General features: G+C 48.4%; 1 long non-coding RNA gene across 1 annotated transcript; it reads right to left on the reverse strand.

Moving 5' to 3' along the window:
* Positions 1 to 6,527: 6,527 nt before the first annotated feature.
* On the reverse strand, positions 6,528 to 17,246 carry LOC144249748 (uncharacterized). Its single transcript, XR_013342288.1, has 3 exons — positions 17,022 to 17,246; positions 15,550 to 15,596; positions 6,528 to 7,151 (listed from the first exon to the last, which is right to left on the reverse strand). It is a non-coding gene; the product is annotated as an uncharacterized LOC144249748 (long non-coding RNA).
* Positions 17,247 to 17,261: the final 15 nt, after the last annotated feature.

A 17,261-nucleotide genomic window follows, 5' to 3' on the forward strand; every position in this document is an offset into this window, starting at 1 on the left:
CTGTGGGAGAACAGCAGGCCAGATGGGAAGCCCAATGTTCCACCCCACACATAAGGGCCCTGTGGACTCTCTCCAGCAGGCGACTAGCCCACTGGGAAGCAAGGGAGCAGGGGATGCCATTCAGCCCAGAGTTGAATGACAGGGCCAGCCCAGGAAAGATGGGAAGCAGGACTAAGACACTCTGACCTCCTACACACTTGCATGGCCTGAAGGAAATGACCAGCGTCACTGTGTGCCAGACACTGGGCTGGACCCAACCTGCGTGGTCATCCCACAAGGTGACTGCGATTTACCAATCCCACCTTACAGAGGCTCAAGGAGGAGACCAGCCCATGATCTGGAAACTGCTCCATCAGAACAGGGGTTCTTGCCTCTCTCTCCACCCTCTGTTTCTTATCCCTCCAAAGGACGCAGCCTAAGAGCAGATGCTTGGAAGCTCCAAGTCATCCAGAGGAGCCTGTCTGTCACAGCAAACACACAGAGCCCACCCTGGAGCTGGGTCCCGCAGGCCCAGGAAGAGCCAGGGCTGCAAACCCCATCCTGCACTGGGAACCTTGGTTGTTTTCCTGCGGGTACAGAGTGCAGTGCGCAGCTCTGGAGCCAGGCCAGCAAGACCTGGAATCAGGTCTCCACGCAATCCAGCTCAGTCCCTGCGGATGGGAGGCCTCTCCTGTGGCACAGGCTTGACAGCTCCAAGTGACCACCAACTGGCAGGGCTGCCCTCCAGCCCACTGTGCGCTTTCCGGCTTCGCAGCTCTCCAGAGCAGCCTGGGCTCTCTGGGCGCAGAGGACAGAGAAAGCGCCCGGAGCAGAGGGGCTCCCAGTCCCAGGTCTCCACAGGGGCCCTTGTTCGCAGCAGCTGGTGCTGGCTTTTAGCCGGGTTTGTTTTCTCCCGGGGCTTTTCTCTGGGGAGGCGTCTGGCACGGGGAGGGCGACCCGATGCGCTGGGATCAGGGCGCCCTCGGGCACGGGGGACTGCGCCCCTTACCTTTTGGGCGAGAGGCTCATCGCGGGGCTCCAGACGTAAGCGACTCACCCCCCGCGGCTGGGCCTGTCCGGGGCATCACGGCTATGGGGCACCAGAAAGGGATGCTCCAGCATCGGGACCGCGCCAGCGGACTCTGCCCCCAGCAGGCTGGCGGCAGGCCTCGGTTGCTGCTCCAACCAGCAGCGAGAGCTCTGGAGGCCCCTTCCAGGACACGCTGGCCGGGGCGGGGCGGGGTGGACCGCATGCGGGGCTGCGGGGACCGCGCGGGTGGCCTGGTCAGCAGCCCTTGGCCCAGTGTGCAGACTGTGCGCCCCAGCGCGACATTGTGTGTGCTCTGCTTTGGGATCAGCGGAATATGAAGGGAACCTTCCTCCAGAGCTTCTTTGGAGAATTAAATGAGCTAATATATGCGCAGGGGCGGCTGCTGCTGGGCGCTGGTAAATATTGGTTCAGTCCTGCCCTGGTGGAGTCCCCCAGAGATGGGGTGCGGCCTCCTATGGGGGATACCCCCAGGGAAAGAGATGTGGGTCCTCCTTTCTTTTCCTGGGGCTTCCCAGTACCATCCTGACCTGGAACTCTGGGTTGCCAGAAATGCTAAATTTTCAAGAGAAAATGGAAATGTGAATTTGTTTATTTATTTTTTGTGTACTAGGGATTGAACTCAGGGGCACTCAGCCACTGAGCCACATCCCCAGCCCTGTTTTGTATTTTATTTAGAGACAGGGTCTCACTAAGTTGCTTAGAGCTTCGCTTTTGCTGAGGCTGGCTTTGAACTTTTGATTCTCCTGCGTCAACCTCAGGAGCTGCTGGGATTATAGGCATGTGCCACCAAGACGAGGAGAAATCTGAATTTTCATGATCCTGTTCCTGAGTTTTTTTCTTTTAATGTTGGCTATGAATTTAAAATAATGATAAATCCTTCCATGCCACCAAGGGCCAGCAAGGGCAAGTGTTGCTGGACACCCGTACCAACCAAATCCCTGGTCACCTCCAACAGAAGGGCGAGGCCTGGAGAGGCTGTGACTGGCTCTGTCACCTTTAGGCACATACTGTCCTTCTGGATGGTTCAGCAGGAATCTGCTAGGTCCTGATGGCTGGCAAGTCAAGGTCAGAGAAAGATGGGCAGAATTACAGCCCCAAGGATTCTATCCCTTATCCCTGGAAGTGTATAATCTATTTCTTTTCAGACAAATGAGAAGTTTACAGATGTAATTCAGGTTCCTAATCAAGTGACTTTAAAAATAGGGAGGTCACCCTAGATGACCTGGGTTGGCCCCATGGAATCCCAAGGGCTCTTAATGTCAGCAGAGGACGGAGGGGAGGTGAACCTTTCCAAGCCCACCAAGGACCCTGGGCAGGTTGGAAAGCTGTTACCTCCACCTGCAGGGGCAGCCCCAGACCTCCAGGAAGGAGCAAGGCTCAGCCCGTGCATTTATGGGCGCCTGTGAGACCCCACTCAGAGGATGCGGCCTCGCCTCACGGACCTCTGGCAATACAAGCTGTGTGAGAAAGAACTTCAGTCTCCTCAGTGTGTTAAGGTGGAAACCTGGCAGAACGCTGGCCTGCGCCTCAGAGCTCACATCATGCTCCAGTCACAAGGCTGGCCCGCAGAGCCAACTGTGTGGCCTCAGCTCCCCGAGGGCGGCCAAATCCCACATCTGCAGCCCCACCTTTGATTGTTCCCGCCAAGGCCCCACCTCACATCCCCTCTGAGCCCTCCTCAACTTCTCAAGGCCAGCGGATCACGTCCTCTCTGTCCTGACTCTTCATGAAGACAGCCACATGGCACTTTGCAGATGTAGTCCCCCCCCACCCCTCAGGCCACAGCATCTGTCAGAGGAAGAAGACAGGCAGGCTCTATCTTTGAATCCCCAGCACCTGACCTAGAATGGTAAAGAAAATTCACCCTGGCTGCTGGCCACGGAGCTGTCTACAGGATGTATCCAAGACTCACCTTCGTAACTGTTGAGTGAATGGATTATATAAAACTGCCTGCCTGCTCTTGAGAAAGGCCAAATATTCCATTTCTATCTTAAGTGACAACTTATAGAATGGTTGCTTTATGGTAGTGTCTTTTAAAATGGCTTTTTTTTTTTTTTTTTTGTAAATGTGTTCAGTGTGAAGAGTTAAAACAACTAATCAAAGATCGAGCCACTGTGAGCACATTTTGATGGACAGCCTTCCCTACAGCTCCTTATCTGCACGTACACAAGCAGGCACACATGCTTCTGTAAAACAAATATCCTACCTGCACCCACTGTGGATAGCCTTCTACCCTGCATCCCAGGCTCAGGTCAGACTTTCACCCCTCTGTGTGGGAGGCCAACCTTACAGGTAACTGAGTTACACTCCCCAGCTGGGTGCTGAGGCACTTAGTCACAGAAATGGGTGTGTCTTGCTACAGCCCCATGGGTGAAGCTATGCTCACCTGTTCCTTTGTAATATAAACCCTTGCCCTGTTTAGGATAGAATCTTCCATGGAAGTGCCTTGTGTGTGTCCCCTCCTCTTACTGTGCCCTTGGGTATGGCCTACCCAGGTGTCAGTCAACCTGCTGACAGTGGACATCATGAAGATACTCAGCCCCCTGAAACCTGACCCCTTGCCTCACTTGAATAGCTTCTCCTCAATAAAAGGGGTCAGCGCGTGCTCTCTCTCTCTTTCTGCGGACCCTTAAGGTCAGAGGAGCTGTCACAGCAACCCCAAAGAAATAGGTATTTGTGTCTCTTGTGTGGTTATTTCGTGCAGCCCAGTTAAACTAGAGTGACCCCTGAGCCTTTTAGTCATGAGAACAGAAACCCGGCACCTCTGTCCACAGGAGGTTCCTCCTTGATCTTGGTTAGTCTTCACAAGGAACTTTCCATAAGGCAAGTACATGACTGAAGTTTGCTCAAACTGACTAAAAAGAAGCAGCGGGTTGAAGGGGAGAGATGTCCTTCTCTCTTCCTCTCTTGTGCCTATGAAAGTAGACTTTAAAAGCATGTGTTCCTGGCTGGGTGCAGTGGTGCACGCCTGTAATCCCCGTGGCTCGGGAGCCTGAGGCAGGAGGATCATGGGTCAAGGCCAGCCTTAGCAGTTTAGCAAAGTCCTAAGCAACTCAGCAAGACCCTGCATCAAGGAGGTTTACCCAAGGCTTCAGTGCCCAGAGGTTTTCTTGGGACTTGGTCACAGGCTGCGTGGCTAACCCATAGACTGCCGCCTATCTCTGGGCTAATACCTTTGGTTTGGTTCCTCTAGAGGTTGGAACTAATACTCCATAGCCCAGAGCCCCCAGGCAAACTCCATGTTTCTGCCCAGCAGGATGTTCCCAGTCCAGAGGATCTCCCGGTGACTGAGGGCAGAGGCTAGATCTCTCTTTGGCCAGGGTTAGTTCTTCACCACATACTTGTACTTATACTTGTTTTCTTTTTGCAAATTCTCTTCTTTTACTATTTATTCTCAAAAGGATAAAACAATCTAAATATTCACTAAGAGGGGACTAGTAGAATAAGCCAGCTAGAAAAAAAAATGGGGCATATACCTATAGACCATGAGGCGATGGCCAGTATGTTACTCAGCTGTCCATCCCTATACCAAAATACATGAGATAATTAACTTATAAAGAGAAAATGGTTATTTGGGGCTCAGTTTTGAAGGCTCTAGTTCATGTTTGGGAAGACCCAGTATATTTAGGCTTCTTAGTGGAATTGCTGGGTGGCAATGATGGGGACCACGTGGCCGAGAAAAACTGTTTACCTCGTGTCCAAGAAGCAAAAGAGAAGATGAGGGGGCACGGTTCCCAAATCCCCTGCAAGTGTGTGCCCCCAGAGACCCAAAGACCTCTATTAATTCTCCCTCTGAAATCCTCTACCACATCCCAATAGTGCTACCCTGAGGACCAAACCTTGAATACACAGGTTGCTGGGACACTTAGCCAAACTGCTGAAAGGAACTATTTAGTGAAAAGAGAAAGACGATGTTCATAGCAGCACAATTCACAATAGCTAGACTGTGGAACCAACCCAGATGCCCTTCAATAGATGAATGGATAAAAAAAATGTGGCATTTGTACACAATGGAATATTAATCTGCACTAAAAAATGACAAAATCATGGAATTTGCAGGGAAATGGATGGCACTAGAGCAGATTATGCTAAGTGAAGCTAGCCAATCCCTAAAAAACAAATGCCAAATGTCATCTTCGATATAAAGAGAGCAACTAAGAACAGAATAGGGAGGAAGAGCATGAGAAGATGATCACCATTAAACAGGGACGAGAGGGGGGAGGGAAAGAGAGAGAGAAGGGAAATTGCATGGTAAAGGAAGGAGACCCTCATTGTTATACAAAATTATATATAAGAGGAAGTGAGGGGAAAGGGAAAAAACGAGAGAAATGAATTACAGTAGATGGGGTGGAGAGCGAAGATGGGAGGGAAGGGGAGGGGAGGGGAGGGGGGATAGTAGAGGAGAGGAAGGGCAGCAGAATACAACAGACACTAGTATGGCAGTATGTAAAAACGTGGATGTGTAACCCATGTGAATCTGCAATATGTATACGGGGTAAAAATGGGAGTTCATAATCTGCTTAAATCAAATGAAATCAAATGAATGAAATATGATATGTTAAGAGCTTTGTAATGTTTTGAACAACTAATAATAAAAAAAGAAAAAAATTAAAAAAAAAGAAAAGAGAAAGTTGGAAAAGACCTGGTTGGAAAAGACCTGTACATGTCATAACATCATATTTCTGTTTACCTGGAGGGGCTTGAATATGTAAACAGTCATAATAAAGACACGAAGGAAGGTGATACTAGAAACCTTTTTAAAGGTCATCTCGGGGGAAAAAAATAAGGTCATCTTGGGGAATAAGAGAATGAGGCATCTCCCATGTGCAGATGCAGTTTTTAAATAGTCCACATTACTAAAAGGAGAAATGGCTTATTCCAGAGACGGAAATACTCTACTCCTTGACTTGCAATGGGTCACAGCCTAATAAATCCATCACAAGTGGAAAATGTGGGGCTGGGGTATGACTCAGGATACAGCACTCACCCCGCATACATGAGGCCCTGGGTTTGTTCCACAGTGTGCGCGCACGCGCGCGCGCACACACACACACACACACACACTCACACACACACACACACACTCACACATTTTTAAGTCAAAAGTGCATTTAATAACCTCACCTATGGAATATCATAGCCTAGCCTTGCCTATCTTAAGCATGTTCAGAGGACTTACATTAGTCTACAGCTGGGAAAAGTAATCTAATGTGAAGTCTGTTTTATAATGAAGTGTCAGGTATGTCACATAATTTATTGAATACTGTACAGAAAATGAAAAGCAGAGTGGCTGTATGGATATACACTCACATCATCCCACAGTCAAAAGATTGTTAGCCTGGAGTGGTGACATGCCTGTAATTCCAGCAGCTACGGAGGCCGAGGTAGGAGGATTGCAAAGTCAAAGCCAGCCAGACTCAGCAACTTAATGAGGCCCTAAGCAACTTAATGAGACCCTGTCTCAAAACTAAGCATTTTTTTAAAAAAGGGCTGGGTGTATTGCTCAGTGGTTAAGCTGAGAAAAAAAATGTTAATTCACAGCATCATTAAGTCAGGGACCCACTGTACACATATGAGCCTGGGACATCTTGTCATGCCAGAGAGCAAGGGGACTGACCTGAGAGGACTGGTCATGTATGGAAGGATTCAGGGACCAGCTTCACTGGCCAGAGATGACATCGTTGGAGCACCAACAAGGGCAATCATAGCCACAGGCTGAAACATGAAGTAAGCTGAACTCTGTGAGTTCCTAATGACATAAAGAGTTCAGCCAGAGGGGGCCTGGAAACCAATTCATTATTTGGAGAACTGGTAAATGAGGAGAAGACCCAACATCTACCCCAACTTTAATCTCATTTAATGAAACTATATTCAGGATACCACTGGGTGGACGGCAGGAGGTTTCTCCTTACTGCTGTATTCCAGGTGAGAAGTGAAGAAGAAATGAAGCAGTAGAGCATGACCTTGTGCAGTTCCTGCTGAGCTCATGGGTGAGGGCCAGGGCCACCGCGACTCCTGACATCATTGGGAAGAAAAACCACGTGCCTCTGTCTCCCCGTAGCACCTATGATGTACCCAGGCCGAAAGTGAACTTGACAAGGTCTCTACACCTAAACAATCACTGTGAAGAAGAGAGAAAGAAAAAAAGAAAGTGAGGGAGGGAGGGAAGGAGATGGAGTGAGAGAAGGAAGGAAACATGGGAAGGAGGGAAACAGAAGAAAAAGAAGAGGGAAGCCAGGTGCAGTGGCACAGACCTGTAACCTCAGCAGCTTGGGAGGCTGAGGCAGGAGGATCGCGAGTTCAAAGCCAGCCTCAGCTACAGTAGGGTGCTAAGCAATTCTGGGAGACCCTGTCTCTAAATAAAATACAAAATAGGGCTGGGGACGTGGCTCAAGGGTCGAGTGCCCCTGAGTTCAATCCCCAGTAATAAAACAAAAAAGGCGTGAAAAATTCCTCTAGACATGGATTTTATTATTACATGCAAGTGTGTGGAGTGGTGATCATACACACACCACGTACAACGTGATTAGCATCGCCCTCCTCTTAAACATTCACCATTTCTTAGTGTCAGGAACCTCTAATCTCCTCTCTTCTAGTTCCTTATAAATTTGTGATACGCTGTTGTAAACCACGATCGCCCCACTGTGATCTAACTGCACTTGAAACCATTATTCTCCCCAGAATGTAGATTTTAAGAAGAGTTTTGATTCTAAAAAAGTCGGAGTACTGTTGATGCTTGGTATTCTTGTCCTAAAGTCCCTGACCACTGAATTAGCCATGTTGACTGCCGCCCCTCGGGTAGGTTCCTATGGGCTATGATCACATTTTCATCCACTGGTCAGGCTGCAGCCCTGTTCAATGTGCACTTCTGTTTCCCTCACTTAACTCACAGCTGACAGCACTGTATCTCATGCCCCAGTGAAGCTTACCTAGCATATTTTCCCCACAGGTAAGTCCCAGATCTTGCTCTTAGGAACACTACACAGCACTTCAGTGCTTGCTTGGGGCCACTTGAAACAGAAAAATCTCTAAGAAAAAAAAATGCAAATATGCAAAAAAAAAAATCGTGGACTCAATAGAAAAGGACACTTGTTTGTAGCAAGTGAGAACTGAAGCAAAAAGTCACAGTACCACTTTGAATGACCTCAGCTGGGGGTGTGCATGTGAAAGGACCCAAGGCTTGGCAGTTCTGCAGATGTCTGCAAATTCCTTGAAAAGCGCTATGAGAATTGAGTACTCTGGGTATTGGTTTTGGAGTTGCACATACGTTTTAGCAGGTTGTCAAATTCACAGAATCTGGAGGAATGAGGAGTAATTGTATTTCATAGATCCAGGATTGTAGCTAGGTGAATGGACTTGCTCCAGGTAGGCTGTTTTTGAAAGAGCCATGGTGGTTTTCCAGTGATAAAGACCTTTGATGCAGCCATAGAAGTTTGTGCAAGCTTCTCTGCCCAGCTGAGAATCTTCCTCCACAGTGTGAACAACCCCCGCCCCAGTGCTGTCTCTGGACAGCGGATGGTCCTGTAGCCATCGGGTTAGTGCTGCCCACCTGGTCCACAGGTCCCACACAGTACCCAGATCCATCTATACCTGGTGCCTTACTCTCTCCCAGCCACTTACTTGTCTGTCAGTCTCCTGGATGTGCCTTGGGTGCTCAGAAAAGGTGTGCAAACTGACAGACACCAGGCTCTAAGCTGGACCTCTGAACTCGAAGTGAAATACAGGAGAAAGACCAGGTGTTTGGGGATGGAAGTGGAAGGATGTGTCACTCTGGTCCGGTAGGGGAAAAGTAAACAATTAAACTAGGAGGATCTGAGGCGGGTTTAATTAAAGGATGACTTATAAAAGGATAGGGGCTCTAGAATAATCTTTAGGGCTAGCCAGGCTGATCTGGCACCATCCTCAGCCCCCTCCCCAGGCCAAAGGGAGAGGGAGACGCAGCTGCTTCCGGGGGAGCAGGGAGGATGGAGACATGTCTGCCTTCAGAGGGGCCAGAGCAGAGTAAGAAGGCAAAGCCCTCTGTCCAAAAGGCACGGTCACTGAGAGGTATTACAGTGTCTACAGGGGGTCCTCCTGCTTCCCCTCTTCCTCTCTCGTGTTTTCAGTTCTCCTTCTCTCTCTCTGTCATGTTGCTTTTCATTGACTATTTAGAGTCGCACTCCCTCCAGAGAGGTTACAGACCCTCGCAGGCATCTGCTCTGGATCTTGGCAGACCCTTCCTCCCCACTGCAGGGTTCTGCTGCCTCCAGCCACAGGAGTGGGTGGATGTGTCATGCCCCAGCAGGAGGCGAGCAAGTGGAGCCAGGCATCCTCCATTCCCAAGTGCTGCCACCCCAGCCAACATGGCAGGAAAAGCAACCCCCCAGGAATTAAAACCTTCACCCCAGGATCCACCAGGCACCCGCATGAGCTGGGGAAAAGGCGCAACCCTTCAAGAGGTGCCTATGGAAATGGCCAGGGTGCTGCCGACTTGTGGGATGGTGGAGGACGGCCACAGCCATGCCCCAGGTGTGGGCACCCTACCCTAACCCCCCATGCACCCACACCATACCTGGGGGGTAGCATGGCAGCAGTTGCTGCACCAGGGGAGAAGGGAAGGCTAGGTGAGGCCAGGACACTCAGTGGGAAAGCAGGTGGCTGAGAGCCCACCTTGGGAGATGGGCCTCTCCTGAGGCAAGGCTCCAGGTCCTGGCACATGCTCCACTATCCCGATTGAACTTCCCTTTAAAATGCAAATTCAAAACAAATTATTAAGAATTTCAAGATGGCCACTGCAGAGCCAGGGCCGTTCTGAATGTGGGACCCTGTGTAGCTGTGCCAGTCCTACACCTATGAAGCCATCCCTGAGAGGAGAGGGACAAGACCAGCTGGAGATGACACCCTAGAAGGGCAGGCAGGGAATAAGACCCCACCCTCGCTTTCCTCCCCATTTCTGGGTGGGTCTCTTCAATGGGAGAACCCAGATGCCAGCCAGAAGGCAAGATTGCCAGTGGAACAGAATCCACAGAGGTCAGCCTCCTGGGGCCGATGGAAGGACGAAAGATGTGGAGAGTCTAATCCCACCCAGTCTGCACCTTCGCCCCTCAATATTCACTCTTTAATATGGGTGGGAAAGAGCTACCATATCACTGGAAGCTAATGTCAGCTTGGTCATTGGTATGGTCTGAATGCTTGTGTCCCCCAGATTCATGTGTGGATCCCTAACCCCCCATATGATGGTCTTAAGAGGTGAAGCCTCAGCGACATGAGGGTGGGGCTTTCAGGAATGCAACTGGTGTCCTTATAAATTTCCATTGTTTATAAGCTACCCTACCTATGGTAGTTTGTTACAGTCACACTCCCACCTGAAACAGAAAGGGAGCCACCAGCGACATCCTCTATATAAAGTAGTGGGACTGCAGGCAACAATGAAGTAACAGCAGCATGACTGCAGAAACCCTGCTTCTGTAGCTGGTCCCAGGACCTACGGGGTAATGACATCCCTTCACCTGCTCCATGATCCCCTCAGCCTTTGCTAAACAGGAATCTTTAGCTGGCAGAGTGATCCCACCTTCCTCTCCTACGGGAACTCCACTGGCAGTCCCGTCTTACTTGGGTTGCTATAGTATTTTTCCATAAACTTGTACAGTGGGACATAGAAATATAATAAGAGATGTCCAATGCACCTCCAAGACTCCAGACCTGGCTCTCCCTGCCCCACTGTAGAGCAGATCTTCCCTTGGCCATTGGGACTACTAGCATAGACAACATAGCACCCCTCCCTGTGCATGTTGTTTGGCAGCAAGAGGAGCCCAGAATAGGCAGGGATATTCTACTTGCAGTGCTTTGGTACCTGGTAGAGAGAGTCTCCCTTAAGTTCCAACACTGCTTTGGTTTGGAAGAGTGTATCCTACAGGTCCATGAGTTGGAAGCTGGGTCTGCAGGGTGATGCTATGGGGAGGTCCTACAGGCCTTTAGGAAGTAGGGCCTAGGTCACTGAGGGAGCACCCCAAGGTACATTCTGGGACCTCATGCCCATCCTCTCTTTTTCTTTGCTTCCTAGCTCATGATGTCAGCAGTTTGTTCCATTGTGCACTCCAAAGCCCCGAAGTAGTGGGGGAGTCACAAGGTCTAGGGATGGATCCCCCAGAACCATGAGCCCAAATAAACCTTTGGGCTATTATTACCTTCTATCCCTGGCTAAACAACCACCTTGCACATGAACCTATTTTGAGCAAGGGCCAGGGAGGCAAGGGAATGGACGTCTGGCACCCACAGGAAGGGCCATCTTGCTAGCTGGCTTGTTGAGCACCTTCTCTGTGTCAGGTGTCCCCTGGTGGTCATCCAAAACAGGTCCACTCATGAACCAGGAATGGGATGTTTCCAGAAAATTCTCCCGGTCCTCCTGAGCATGCAAGTGCAGGCTCAGAGAGAGGCAGGGAGCTGGAGGAGAGGCCAAGGGAATTTTGAGCTGGTTGCTCACACAGTCTCCCTGGGCCCTTGAACAGGCCCAGGCCCAGTCTCCCACTTATTATTCTCTCTTAAAAATGAGGCACTGCTGTATATACCCAGTTATCAGCCATCAGTAATATTCCTTTCACAACAGTCCACTCAGGCTCCAGAGTCCTTGAGATCCCACAGGCAGGAGTGTAGCTTCTACTTGGGTTGACCAGCAACACAGGAAGTGCTGTACTAAGAGCATTTGCCACAGAGGAAGACGGGAGGTCTCCCTTGCAGTGCTCTACGTGGGGCTCAGCAGAAGCTCCTCATCTCATCCTCGTCACTGCCACAGATACTCCCAGTGCCAGAGTTGGCTCCATGATAACAACCAGGGGCAGAGCAGCTCGCCAGTCAGTCTCATGAGCTGCCAGGCTGGAGCAGCACCCCAACCCCCAGACCCAAAGAGACCGGCCACTAGATGTATTGCCAAGCACAGCTACTTCCCGTTCACTTTAGAAGGGATATCCTGACCTGCCCAGACCACTGGACACCTGGACACTCACCATGCAGCTTGGCCCTGAACTTAGCTGTCTCTATGACCTTCCGACTTGTACCTGTCCTACAAAGGCACCCACAGTTCCTACTATTTCCTGTTACCAGCCCATTGCCATGAATGGACCAGCATGCTATTTTGCAGGATTTCAAGATTGTCAAGGTTCCTCTGAACAAATGGACAGAACCCTGAAGCAAGGCAGAGAAAATATAAGGCTGTCCCTGCAATAGAAATGCAAATTGCTTTTGATTTCTCCTCTGATGGGAATGGGAAAGAGAGCCTTTACCAGGTCAATCAAACACTATGGTGAATGCCAAAAATCTATGTGCAGAGCTGCAAACTTCAGACTTCAAACTACAGTCCGACCACTCCAACATTACTGTAGCATTGTCTAACTTGAAGACATATATATTTTACTATATAATTATATTTTGCCATTTGTCTATGCTTAGTAACAAATTTGCAATTTTTTATTTGATATAACAAAGGCTTTGATGTAATTTCTCTTAGATTTTGCATTTTTCATTATTATTATGCTTAACCTCAAACATATTGATTCTTATATAATTGTATTAGTATTATGAACAATCACATGAAATGTTGTGAATATAATTATAGGGCTGTTTTTCATTTAGTATGAACCTTTCCATCAGTGTGGAAAACTAAGAAAATTTCTTCCCGCTGTATAATCTGGGATTTGTAGCTTAAAGTTTGTTTTTCTGTGAATAAAATGTACTCAATAAATGCTTATATAATTATAGCAAAATGGATTCTGCTGTCATGTATGACTAAAAAGAACCAATAAATTAAAAATATATTTAAAAATGCAAATAAAAAGATGAAAAAAAACCTATGGTGTTTAGAAATGAAATATTTGGGAGGTGATTAGGATTGAATAAATTCACCCCAGTGAAGTCCCCATGACTGGATACAGGTGACTTTATAAAGGGAGGGGAGTGGAGATTTCGGAGGATACCCATCCTTACACTCGTGGTTCTCGCCATGTGAAGCTCTGCCCTGGCTCGGGACGCTGCCAGCCAGAAGACCATCCTCAGCTGCTGCCCTTGCCCCTGATGTAGACCTAGGAAACAAACCTCTCCTCTTTATACTCCTCCACTCTGGTACTGTGTTATTAGCGACAGTGACTGGATTAATAGAAGGCAAATGCTCTGTTTTAATCAGATCACAGATTCATCTTTTATGGGCACATTCAAGTATAAAGTGACCACTTTACTGCTCAGGGCCTGGGAGTTGCAGAGGAAGGTAACGTCATTTATATACTTTAAATGAATTTACATAAGCAGCAAAGGTTCAGAATGGTACATGATAATGTCTTTTCCCTTGGTAAGTGCTTCAAACAGCAAACTCAACAGCAGCAATTAATGTATCCTTCAAAAGACACTCTGTAATCTATTAACTCATGACATTTGACTATTCAGCCTATTATTAATCCAAATTTAATATTCACCTCAAAACCAGTTTACTATTATCAAATCCACTAAAATGTCCTACTGAAACAATTTTCCAAGGTGAAAAAAATACAAAGATTCAAGCTGGGGACATGTTGGCTTCTTAAGAGGGATTTTAAGATTGTAGATCTTTGTCTCTTCCCAGCAGCTCTCTGAATATGACCCCAGTTTCCTCATGTTAAAATAAGGGCATTGCATAGTCTGGCTGGCTCTGCAGGTCTAAAGCTCCCATGTCCAGGATCTGCCTATTTTCAGCCCAAGGCATCTTAGGGATGAGGCCAGAATTCCAAATGAGGTTCAAATTTGCAACAACACTAGTGGCCCAGGTACACAGTCTCAGAAAAAGACTCCAAAATGACTTAAAATTAACACATCATACCAAACTTTGTTTTATAAGTGAGAAAACTTAATTAAGGAGAAATTTCATGTTTTCTTCTGATTAACCTACTTATCTTTCAAAATTCAGTTCTGAGCTGGAGGTACATAGCTCAGTGGCAGAATGCATGCCTAGTCAGTGGGAGGTCCTGAGTTCCATGCCCAGCACTGCAGGGAGGAAGAAGAGGAAGAGGAAGAGGGAAGGAAGAGGAGGACAGGGGGGGAAAGAGAGAGGACCTGAGAGGAGAGACTGATTTAATTTAGCCATTCACCCAGAAGATACAGCTGGCCACTCCCTACTGTCATCAACATCAAATATTCACTGTGTGTCAGTTATCTGCCAGTCCCTGTTCTAAGCACTTAGGATTCATGGTGCACAATGGAGACGAAAATCCTTGCTCTCAAGTGGCTTATATTCTAGGTGGGGGGGGAGGGCCGGAGGCACTGCACTGTAAATGTAATAAGTAAATCATGCTGTATGTGGAAGGGAGCCAGTACTAGAGGGAGACAGAAAAGGATCATGGGGATCAGGAACACCAAGAGTGGGAATGGCTGAGTTTGTGAGTGACTTGTTTAGTTAGTTAGTTAGTTAGTTTTGAGTTTGAGATTTTTACCTAGTCTGATAGCTTCATAAAGAGGTGAAAGTTGATTAAAAAAAAAAAAAAACTTATAGGAGATGGGGAAAGGAGCCAGGGAGTATCTAGAAGAAGAAGGGCAGGGTCCCACCCTGTGAACATTCTCCACCAGTTCAGGTCACAGTGAGCAGGCTCTTGAGAGATAAGGCTAGGGAAGCTGGTCACACAGAGCCCTCGGGGCCACCACAGAGGCTTTTACACTCCAGGGTTTGAGTAGAGCAGTGACATGATCCAACTTCTTCCCTGCAGGCCCACCTGCTCTGGTTGCTGTGTGGGGAATAGAACATGGTGGACAGGAAGAGAAGCTCTGAAAGCCGGTGGGGGCTGTTGCAGCCTCTCAGGTAAGAGGCCAGGACTGCTTGGACCCAGGGCGGTGGCGGAGGTCGGCTCTGTCCTGAAAACACAACAGGGTGAGCTAAGAGATGAGATGACACTAATGGGAAACATGAGTAAAGTGTTTCCTTGAGTTTTGTGAGCAAACAAATCAAACCCGTGGACAGGGTTGTGGGAACTCCTGATTTATACCTGTCGGAAGTATAAGTGACAACCTACCACTTGAAACTGGCAATTTGAAGGGGGTGGGGTGTGGTCAGAGTCTTGTGATTCTGACTTCTCAACTTGTAGTATCTGACACTATTTCCAGATAGAATTGGAGGGCATTCAACTGCTGGTGTTCACTGCAGAACTGGTTGGTGTGTGGGGCTTCTCCCACATCTGATGTCTGAAGTACTGAGCGTCTGCATAAGAGGTAGTTGGTACTGAAAACCAGAGTGGGAAAGTGTTTTTCCCACACTATGTAACACATTGCTGCAAACTTTGCAACTTAAAACAATACACCCTTATTCTCTCACACTTTCCATGGGCCAGGAGTCTTTAGCTAGGTCCTCTGTTAAAAGTTTCACAAGGCTGCAACTAAGGTGCCAGGCTGTGTTTTCATCTGGAGGCCCCAGTGAGGAAAATGTGCTTCCAAGCTCATTCAGGTTGCAGACAGTTGGTTTATTTGTGGTTGTAGGATAAGGGATCTAGCTGTTAGCTTGGAGCACCCCGCCATTCCCAGGGGTCACTCACAGTTCTTTGATGTCAACTCCTTCAACACTTCCACCCTCTTCATCAAGCTGTAAGGAAAGTCTTCAATGTAACATAAAGCAATCAGAGGTGACACCGTATCACCTTTGCTTTATTCTATTAGTTAGAAGCAAGTCTCTGGATCTGCACACTTAAGTGCCTGAACACCAGGAAGTGGGACACACGCGGGATCACAGTGACCTGTATCATTAGAAGTGTGTGTGCCCCTCATCTCAACAATTCTGTCTCCTGTTAGCACTGGCATAGCATGGCTAGTGTGACAAAAGAACTTCATTTTCTTTTTAAGCTTTTGTTTTTAGTTGTTGACAGACCTTTATTTTATTTATTTTTTATGCAGTGCTTAGAATCAAACCCTGTGCCTCCCACATGCTGGGCAAGAGCACTTCCACTGGGCCCCAGCCCCAGCCCCAGCCCTAAGAACTTCATTTTCAATTTAAAGAAATCTAATGATCAATTTAATTTAAAAACCCATAGTAAACTCAGTTTCAGGGAAAAAAAATTTTGTGTAAGTAAATGAGACTTCTTTTTCAACTGTAAATTTTATAAAACTAGATACAGATCAAATATCTCCAATGAAAACTCAGTGTTTAAACAGTATGATTGATGTTAATTGTAAAGATATACACCAAGTTTCAAAGACAATACAAAAACCAGAAATCTCTTAAATAATTTCCAAACTGATGTTGAAATGATAAGATATATTATTAAAAACAATTTTATCTGCTTGTACTTATTTTTGAAAGAAACGAGTTACCAGAGGATTTTAAGTTGCACACGTGGTTCAAATTCTATTGCTGAGCAAAAATAAAGAGGTGCTGAGCTTACACTTGGTAAGACACCAATGTCAGCTAATAGTGCAAGGAAACATTTTATTAATGATAGATGGGACACTGTGGAGGGCTCAGAGGGGTGCAGAGGGGCTCTCCAAGAGCTGCAAGACTGTTAAGGGTGTGTGGGTGCATCTCGGTGGAGCCCAGGGAGCGCTAGAGGAAAATGGGGTGGTGGTCATTCCGCTCTCCTGGGCTCCACCGCGGGTGCCAGGCCCGGCAGACCTAGGAGCGCTGGCTGGGCAGCCCTGCCGCCCAGACCCCGGCTGCCCAGCCCCTCCCCCAGCTCCTGCGCCCCTGGGTCAGCCTTTACAGACACAGGGTCCACTCACTTCTCAGTGTCTACACCCCTGTCCTTGCTTACCTGGACCAGCCCAGTCACCCGACCTGTCCAGGGCTGCACCTTGGGCCTCCAAGTCTGCCCCTAGAGCCCAGTGGGCATGTTGAAACGTACCTAGGTCCCAGGCCTCCGGGCACCCACAAGGCCCAGGAGCAGCCCGCTGCTCTCCTGCTCTCATCCCTCAGGTGTGATCCAGCCCCAGGGCCTTTGCCCTGGCTACTCCTGCCAGCTGAACCCTCCTCCCTCTGGTGTGCCTCACTCAGGTACTGCTTCCCCAGGAGGCCTACCTTGCTGTTGAAACCTGAGTCCGAAGCCAGGTGCTGCTGCACACCTGTCACTACTGGGGGAGAAGCTGAGGCAGAAGGATCACTAGAGCCCAGGGGTTTGAGACTAGCCTGGGCAGCATAGAGATCCTGTGTCCGTTGCTGACACACGTAGCAGGACACCCCGCGCCAGCAGCTGCTCCACCGGCTCTTCGCCCGGTGCCCGCGTGAACGTGCGGCGTTGCTTGACCCTCGCGCAGCGCC

Source organism: Urocitellus parryii, chromosome 12 (genome assembly GCF_045843805.1).
Source record: "Urocitellus parryii isolate mUroPar1 chromosome 12, mUroPar1.hap1, whole genome shotgun sequence".
Classification (NCBI taxonomy): domain Eukaryota; kingdom Metazoa; phylum Chordata; class Mammalia; order Rodentia; family Sciuridae; genus Urocitellus; species Urocitellus parryii.